A 10,211-nucleotide genomic window follows, 5' to 3' on the forward strand; every position below is an offset into this window, starting at 1 on the left:
AACACAATAACATTGTTAATTTAGCAGAAAGCATTTTTAGAGATAACAGGTCATTATCTTGCCAAGCTAAAAACATTTGTAACACAAGATTAACATCCCATAACACAGAATATTTGGGTAAAGGCGGATTGGAAAATTGTACTCCCTTTAACAGTCGGCAAATGAGGGGATGTTCTCCAACTGGTTTATTATTAATAAAAGGATGATAAAGAGAGATAGCAGAACGATACAAATTGATGGTCCTGTAAGACTTTCCAGAACTGGCTTGAGAAGCTAGAAAATTAGCTATTAAGGTTAAATCTGCTGAAAAGGGATTACAAGATTTTTCCATACACCAGCTAGACCAGATTGACCAAGCAGACTTGTAAGCTTTGGATGTACCCGGGGCCCAGGAATTGCTGATATAGGTTCAAGCTTCGAGCGAAATTCCTGGATAAGAGGAAGAAGACCTGACACCTTTCAGGCTGATAGGAGGAGGGATTGATTGAGAATCAGGTCGTGGGAAAGACCTTGGGGATTGAGAATTATTGATGGGAAGGAGGGAAGAAGGATCGGAAAGTCTATAGCTAGTTCGAGGAGGGGAGGGAACCAGACTTGAGACTGCCAAAATGGAACTATTAGGATGATTCTGGCTCTTTGTCGGCGTACTTGAGCCAGCACTCTGTTGATCATGATGAACGAAGGGAAGCCATAATTTATTGCATTTGACCAGTATTGAAGAAAGGCATCCGTTGCAAGAGCTTGGGGATCTGGTCTCCAACTGAAGAATTGGGGAAGATGAGTATTTAGACGCGACGCAAAGAGGTCTATGTGGAAGGGACCCCATTTGCGGTGGATTAGGTTGAAGATGGAAGAATGAAGTTTCCAATCGCTGTAGTCCAAGAGATGACGAGAATACCAGTCTGCCACTGAATTGAGAGAACCTGGCAAGTATTCTGCTTGAACTGATATTTTGCGTTTGAGGCAAAATTCCCAGAAACTTTTGGCCAATTCGGCTAGAGGTTTGGATCTGGTACCGCCGAGATGATTTATGTATCTGACGGCTGAGAGGTTGTCCATACGAAGAAGGACTGAACAATGAACTTTGTTTCTGGTAAAGCTTCTGATCGCAAAGGAGCCTGCAAGCATCTCTAAACAATTGATGTGCAATGAAGACTCCTGAGAAGACCATGTGCCTCCCGTTGATATATTACCACATCTTGTGCCCCAAGCTGTTAGACTTGCAATTGATTCTAAGACAAGATCTGGGGCTGACGCAAAGACAGTCCTTCCGTTCCAGGCTTCCAGATGGTCTAACCACCATTGAAGTTCTGTACGGGATTCTTGATCTAGGAGGATGGAATCTGAATAAGCAAGACCCTTGCGTAGGTGTTGAATTTTCAACCTTTAGAGAGCTCGATAATGAAGGGGACCCTGAAAGATCACTTGAATTGAAGAAGAAAGAAGACCTACAATCCTTGCAAGAGACTGAAGGGAGAGAGAAGTCTGCCATAAAGATTGGGTTACTTCTGCTTTGATAGATTTGATTTTGGGATCTGGGAGTTGAAGGGTTCCCTGCGGGGAGTTGACTAGAAATCCTAGAAATTCTATGGATTGGGATGGAGTTAGAACAGATTTGTCTGTGTTGATGATGAACCAAGATCTGAAAGAAGGGTAGTAGTGTAGGAAAGTTGAGAGCGGAGGGTGGTGGGATTTTGATGCATGAGAAGGATATCGTCTAAGTAAATGATTAGCCGGAAACCCTGTGCTCTGAGATGAGCTACTACTGGCTTCATTAACTTGGTGAAACACCAAGGAGCTGAGGAAAGACCGAAGGAGGGCAGGAGAATTGATAGATTTGTTGTTGCCATTGGAACTGGAGAAACTTTCTGTGAGGGTGATGAATAGGTATTGTTAGATATGCATCCTGAAGATCTAGCTGTACTAACCAATCGTTCAAAAGGAGAGAATCTCTGAGATGCAGGATCATCTCCATTTTGAAATGACAATAAACTACGAAATGATTGAAATTCTTGAGATTTATGACTGGCCTGATTTTTTTGCTTTTCCTGATCACCAGAAATATGGTACTCAGGAAACCCACTTGATGAGGCGGAACCAATTGAATGGCGTGTTTGAGGAGAAGGGATTGGATTTCTGAGGAAACAAGATCTGCCATTTCTGTGGAGAATTTTAGAGGGGGGCCACAAGGTTGATGAAGGGTTTCGCAAAATTCTATTAAATAACCTCTGACTGTAGCGAGTATCCAAGGATCGGACATAATCTCCTTCCACCTGTGAAGAAAGAATTTTAGACGACCCCCTATGGAAAGATGGCCAGAAACAGGGCTTACCTGTGGTAGAACAGTTCTTGGGATTACGTTGGTTTCTGCCCCGGAAGCCTCTGGCTCACTGAGGATAGAACTGTGGTCTGAATTCTCTGAGGTTGGGAATTGAAGGGGCCTCTGTAGCCTTGAACTCTGGCATAATGGCCGGTAAAGCGACTCCTTCCTCTACAGGCCCTGGCAAAAACACGAGCATTGAAGACTCTCTTGAGCGACTGTTGCGCTTTATCAAGAGAAGCAAAGGTAGTGACATATTTGCTTAATTCCTTAATGAAGGAATCACCAAACAGAAGACCATCAGCTTTAGGACCTGGGTCCATAACGGCTAGATTAGCTAACTTAGAGTCCAGTTTGAGTAACAGTCCTTTACACCGTTCGTGAGCCATTGCTGAGTTTGCGTTACCAAAAGACAGAACGCTCGTTGGATCCAAAGTGAAAGCTCTTCTGGATCAATTGAATCGTTGTTTAGTCGTGCCGATTCTGCCATGTCAAATATGCGTGCAAGAGGACCTACTACATCTAAGACTTTGTCTTGACAGACTGACCAGGCCCTGTTGACTCTTTTTCGTGGGTCTTTTCCAAATTTTTAGAAAAAAGTTATCATGGATGTGTCTATGGAAGGCGTAGCAGTAATGTGTAGAGGTAGTGAAGGTCTGGGACATTCTGATTTAAGCTTAGCGCGCACTTGCTTGTCGAGGGGTAGGCTCAATTTAGTGGAAATGTAATTAGCAACATGTTCAGATGGGAGCCACTCAGTGGAAATGGGATAATTAATTAAGAGGGGATCGAACATAGGCCTCCCATCAGCATCCAGAAGAATAGAGGAGTCAGAATCTCCTGGCATTGATTTAGCATTCTTGGCAGGAGGACCCACCCAAAAATCAGAATTACTGGCATCATCTATGTCTTTTTCCGAGTCTAAATCATCCATGTCATCATCCGTGTCATTTATTTTGTTAATCACAATTTTATGGGGTGAGAGAATATGTTTTGGTTTTTGTTTGCTCTAAGTACCCATAGAACTTTTCCCCTCCTTAGAAGGAGGCCTGTGAGGAACGTCGTCCTCTAACCTGTGTGAGGTAGACTCTCTATCCAATAGCGCAGAAACGTTATTATTATCTTTAGAAGCCTCCCCTGCTTTGCGCTTTCTGCCTTCCCCTGCAGATAGGGCCAATTGTGATTGAGTTAAACAGGATGACACTGTGTTTTCTAATTGCTTGAAATTTTTGACATGGAGGCAGAAACTGCCTTTGCCACCGTAGATTGAATACATGTATTTAAATTTTCAGAGAATATATCGTTGTCATCATTATTTTCATCCTTATTATTTTGAAAAAATTTGGAAAAATCAATTTTAAATTAGTAAAATATTTAACCTGGTAAAAAACAGGGTTAACTATAATTGGAGGGAGAAAGAGGCGTGTAAGAATGAAACTTCCCTGCCAACAGGAGCGTGTGGTATCAGGAAGCCGCGCCCCCAGGAAGTGTTTCTAGCCGATGGAAAGTCCGGTGCAAGTCGAGAGGCTAAAAATAGCCTCGCAGCAAGAGATTCCGCTTAATTAAAGGCAATGAAGCGAGGAAAGCGAAGCAGCGCTTCAAGTACTGCGGTCAAAGGAATAAGTCACGATAAGTGCCTGTCTATTCTGCTTCATGTAAATATATGTTTCTATGCATGTAAATTACCTATACATTGAACAAGCGCTGTGTACCTCACAACACTAGGAGTGCAACTGTGTTTCCTTGCAGGTTCCTTTCTAACGATACCCAGCATGTCCCGCCGTTCAGCTGACACGCCAGCTCTGTAGCTCGTGCACTCACCTCTCTTCTCCGGTGCATGTTGCGCCTGATTGTCATGCTTTATTCCCCTTTTTTCTTTCCATAAACATTTTAGTTTGTTGCGCTCCATTGCGCAGCCACATTAGCAGCGGTGTGCCCCTTCTGGGAGGGATGTCACATGGGTAGCCCAATTGGGCAACACAAGCGCTACCGCTGTATCATCGCATCGATTGGAACGCTCTGCACGCTCAAGTGCCTCCAATAGCTTTGCTGGCGCTGCCTCTCCCCAGACTGTAATGGTAGGGGCCTCTGCAGGATTTGATCACCTGGGGCATCTTTTCTGGACTACAATTAAAGGCTCCTCAAGGAGTTTCCTCCCTGTTATAAGTCTTTGTCCAAAATTTACTTTGGCGTCTAGTAAGTTTATACCTCCTGCCAGCTATTTGCTCCCACCGACGTCCTGTTTCCTGAGCTGGACAGTAATTGGTATTTTCAGGGTCTTTCGTCCCCTTTTTTGTGTTGCTTGAAGACTCTTGCTTCCATCTGGGTATTTTGAGTGTGAGGATCCTTCCTCCAGTGAGCATGTCTGAATATGAAACGTTTCATCAGGGCCTGGAGGGTTATGGCCCCAATGAAGATGAGGACGATTACTATGAAGAGGGCATGGAAGAAATCATTGATAAATATGTACAACAAACTATTGATAAAGCCCTCAGTTCAGCTCTTCTTCCCATCTCTCAGTGCTTGGACGAACTGGCAGGCTGCTCCTCTGGCACTTCTTCATCTGGAGTCCTTCTCCCCCCACTCGTTCCTCCCCTTTCCACCTCCCTAACCTCCTGGCATTCAACTGTCATTATTAAAGTGTCTCAAGGAGCTTTGCCTGACCATGCTTGTAATACCAGTGCAAACCCAGCCCCCTCCTCCAAATTCGTTCCCTGCCACCGACTCTGATTCAGATTCACATTCTTCCCAAGAATTCCATGCTCACAAACATCTCAGGAAACGTAAATACTCCCTTTCCCCCACTCCCCTTACTACTCCTTTTACCTTTGACCCTTCTGAAATTGCGCATCCTAGATCCTCTGATTGGATCCCCAGTGGCAGATTACATGCATCTGAACCTTCGTAAAGGCTTCAATAAAGAGGTCAGATCCCGCCTCAAATCAGAATGCCCTCGACCAGATCTACCCCATAAGACGGCTTTTACCCCTGATATTGACACATCGATGCTGATCTTTCCTAAAAAATTCAATAAAGATCTCAAGAAAAGCATTGACAAGACCTTCAGGCCTGCCAAGATAAGCTTCTGGATGTCTCTGGTCCCTAGCTAAGATCCTTGAACTGGTCCTTCACGCACAGGAGACAGGTGCTCACATCCACCATGTGTTGCAGGCTGGGTGGACGCAATGAGTGATTTGCCTCTTGGTCAATGCTAACTGCGCTTTGAACTCAGAGCGCCGCAACTCGGTCTTGATGCTGATCAATCCGCAATTGGTTGAACTGGTTTCGGCTGAACCAGGTCCCTTGGCTGAGGGTCAGTTATTCGGAGATCGCTTTGAAAAGGCCATAGCTAAATTTGTCAGCAATTCTTCCTGTCTGGACAGGTCACAGACTTCTTTAAAGGGCATATTCAACCCCCTTTTTGGCTGGGCCGGCCATGGCAGAGGACAGGCGGCTGGCCACTTCACTCTGCAAGGTCCTTCATGGGTTATGGTCAGGACCCAGCTTCTATCCGACCAGATCCAGAGATTATAGAGGCCGCTTTAACAGAGGGATCAACAGAGGTTACTGCGCCTCAGATAATCAGTCTACAGGTAAGGAACCCTCATTTTCGTTCTTCTCTTACCCTGGGGGGGACGGGACCCGACTGAGACACTTTTCACACAACTGGGCCAACATTTCTTGACACAGTTCAAGGTTATCATATAGAACTCTCCCAAGACCCAGTACAGCCCTCTCTTCCTCCTCCTCTCTCTTTTTCCCAACAAGATGTGTTTTTATAGACTCAGAAGTTCTAGAATGTTAGCAAAACAGGCTATTTCGCCAACTTTCCAACACCCACAGGGTTTCTGCAGCAATGTGTTCTTGGTTCAGAAGAAGGGTGGAGGTCAGAGACTTGTTCTCAATCTCAGACATTTCAATTCTTTTGTGATTTACCATCATTTCAAGATGGAAGGCATCCAACTATTGAGGGACTTACTTTAGGAGCAAGATTGAATGTTTTGACTCAATTACCAATGGAAAGGTCAGTGGCACGAGTAACGGTCGCTTCCTTTTGGTCTCTCCTCAGCCCCTTGGGTGTTCACCAAGCTTCTGAAACCAGTGCTAGTCCACTTGCGGGAGACGGGGGTCTGTATGATCATCTTTGTAGATGACATGCTCCTCCTAACGCAAGACAAGTGTCAACTGTGGACACATCTGTCATTGACAATGTCTCTGATACAAGACTTGGGGTTTGTGATCAACTCCAAGAAATCCATGACTCCCCCTCGCAACAGGTAGAATTCATGGGGTTTCAAGTGGACTCAATCAAAGCCCAGTTGTTGCTTCCTCCCCTAAAAGTGAAATCTATCAAATGGGAGTTGAGGTCTACTCTGTCCAAACAGACGGTGTCTTTGAGGCCTTTCGATCGGATAGTGGGTTTGCTGGCTTCTTCGATCAAAGCAGTGTTCCCGGGTCCCTCACACTACAGAGCTCTTCAACGCTTGAAGATTCAGTACCAATGACAGGGCTTCAGTTACGACCATCTAATTCCATTGCCTCAGAACGCCCAGGAAAAGTTTCAGTGGTGACTTCTGCCTACGGAAATGTGGAACGGCAAGGCCATTTTCGGGGCCTCCCAAGATGTGGTCCTTGAGTCAGACGCCATTTGTTGTGGCTTGGGAGAAAGGTGAAGATTTTTTTTTACCGGTGGTCAATAGTCATCAGAAGAACTGGATCTTCACATCAATTGCCTGGAGTTCCTGGCTAGCTCTTTTGTCATAAGTCCCTTTCTTCCATCAAGAGCAACTGCTGCATCCTCTTTCGGATGAACAATGCCTCTGCGGTTCGTTACATCAACCACCTGGAAACAGTTTCACCACTCTCAATGGGCAGTAACCCAAGATCAGCACATCGCTTCTCCAAAAGGAATTGAATTTGAAAACAGCAACCAGATAAATGTGTACCAACCACAGGAAATAGTTCTCCACAGGCACTTCAGTTTTGTTTAGATTCGGAGCCTGCAAAGAAAACGTAAAATAAATATTTTCCCAACATAAATAAAATCATAAAGGGTGGGCCAATAAAAACAATCTGTGCATACAGATAACACAACATCAAAGATCTCAAACCTCGTACCTGTCCCAACGGGTGGGATAATCCTCAACTCCGTGTGCTTAACAGAATCTAGAATTCTTGTTGCAAAGACACGAAAATTCTCTATTCTATGGCAGGAATGGAGGCTCCAATTATGCTGGTTCAAAGATGGCCAACCACAACAGATTAAACATGTATAATAGGCTAATAATAAAAAATCTTAAACAAAGAGGCTTATGGCCAATCAGCAGCACAAAGAATATCTTCTAACCTGGACCCTAACGCAAAAGCTTTTGACACCATGGATCTTCTAACTGAGTGAGCACCATATTAAGAAACATCAATGTCAGCCTCTGACATAACCCAACGGACCTAGTAGACCAAAGTCGCTGCCGAGATTGGATGGAAGGGCTTCTGAAGAGCCAACAACAGAGGACCTAGAGGGTCTGTCCTATGTGCCAAAGTACATTCTTCATAAACTTTAAGACATTGCACCACACACAGCTTTGCATTATGGGGGAAAGGAGGATAATCAATAGACCTGGATATAGTTTTTGTCCGTTTGGAAATCAGAAATGAAATAACCTCTGGAGAAAACAAACTACCTCCAAGATCCAGGGCTTGCACGTCCGACACCCGTCTGCACGAAATCAAACATAAAAGCATATTTTACTTAGCAGAAAGTTGTTTCAAAGATAAATCAGAATTAGCAGGCCATGACTCAAGTAAATACAGAACCTGTTTTACATCCCATAATTTAGAATATCTCAGTTTAGGGGGGATTAGCCACCCTAATTCCATTTAACAATTTACACACCGTAGGATGGATACCTACCGGTTTAACATCAATGAGATCATGACCAGCAGACAAAGCCGACCTGAAATTATTTACTGACCTGTAACATAATCCAGATTAAGCACATTACGAAAGGAAGCTAAGAATATCTGCTAAATCAGAGCCTACATGATCCACCTTACGGTGAAGGTACCAACCCACCCATGAGTATTGTTTTCCAGTGGAAGGAGCCCAAATCTGATATATGAACTCGGCAGCCGCTGATGAGAAGCTTCCCAGCTGGCCCTGTCTCCTGATATCTTCCAAGCCATGAGAGTCAATTGATTCTGCAGAACCAGAGGATTCCGGGAGCCCACCAGATCCGAGAGGAGTTGCGGGATAACAGGAAGAAGAATGGAAAGAGTTCTTGACATTTATGGAAGAGTCTGAAACCAAGATTGTGTTTTCCACACTGGAGTAACAAGAAGCAATGTTGCCACTTAACGTCTGGCCTTGGTGTGACCCTCGGAATCCTGGCAAACAGTGGGAACACATATTTCACCAGACCTGCCCAATTCTGCAGAACTGGATTCAAGCTAGTCTGGCTGATGAAGGGTGATACCCTGAAACCGGTCCAAGGATGCTTGTTTCCTGTCCAGGGAGGACCTGGCCTAGCAGTTCGGGCTGGACTGTACCCATGAGGAACAGGGTCAAGACTGATTTGCATATGGCTGGGTCTAAACTGGGGTGACGTGGCGAGCAAAATAACAATGGATTAAACCCAGATCTGTGACTGGGGGTGAGTGTTTGACAAGTTTCAACACTCCGTCCATCATTTTATTTTATTTTGTTTTGTGATGTTGCTTTGTGCGCCTTAAGTGGCAGGGGTATGCCCAGACGTGGGTCCCTTGCTCGCTGCGCCACTGGATTCAAGTTAGCCTGGCTGATGAAGGGTCATACCCTGAAACTGGTCCCAGGATGTTTGTTTCCTGTCCAGGGAGGACCTGGCCTAGCAGTTCAGGCTGGACTGTTCCCATGGGGAACAGGGTCAAGACTGATTTGCATATGGCTGGGTCTAAACTGGGGTGTTGTGGCGAGCAAAATAACAATGGATTAAACCCAGATCTGTGAGTGGGGGTGAGTGTTTGAAAAGTTTCAACACTCCATCCATCATTTTATTTTGTTTTGTGATGTTGCTTTGTGCACCCTAAGTGGCAGGGGTATGCCCAGACGTGGGTCCTGGGCTCATTGTGCCACTGAATTCAAGCAAACTTGGCTGATGAGGGGGAATACCCTGAAACTGGTCCAAGAATGCTTGTTTCTGGTCAAGGAAGGACCTGGCCTGGCAGTTCGGGCTGGACTGTTTGCATGGGGAGCAGGGTCATGACTGATCTGCATATAGCTGGGTCCAAACTGGGGTGGCATGGTGGCTGAAAAAACAATAGATTTATGCCCATATCTCTTATTGTGGCTGATTGCTTGGCATTGTTCAGCATTCTGCCCATCATCTGTTCATTTTCTTCTTTTAAACATTTGTACAGTTGCATTTGGTGGCCAGGAAATTGATATGGTGAGGTATTTTATGAAGGAAATCAGATTCAAAGACAGACAAATACATAAGAAAGCCAATGTGGTCAAGAAGGGGTACAACATTGTGAGATAGTTAGATCAAGGCTTGTTTGGGATGGTGCTTAAGCAGGGTACAAGTGTCTTGTTTCTTTGGAATGTCCCATCTCTTGGGTGGGGTCATACAAAAGTACAAGGGTTGTCATTGAGTGAAGTATTGACTAAACACAGAGCTTAGTTTGAGGATAAATTGGTGCTATTCAGAGGGTTTGTGCATCAAATTATTTTTAAACTGGATGCTATTCCAGTAGAGCACAGAGTGAGGACTGTACCTTCAAGTATAAGGGGAAGGTTGGAGGAGCACTCGGAAAAACCTTGTGAAGATAGGGTCACAGAGCTAATAGATTGCTCACAATGGATTTCTTCAATAGTAGTGGCCATGAAAAATTCAGGTGAGTTGTCTTTGTGTAGACC

The sequence above is a fragment of the Pleurodeles waltl genome, chromosome 4_2 (assembly GCF_031143425.1).
Source record: "Pleurodeles waltl isolate 20211129_DDA chromosome 4_2, aPleWal1.hap1.20221129, whole genome shotgun sequence".
Lineage (NCBI taxonomy): Eukaryota > Metazoa > Chordata > Amphibia > Caudata > Salamandridae > Pleurodeles > Pleurodeles waltl.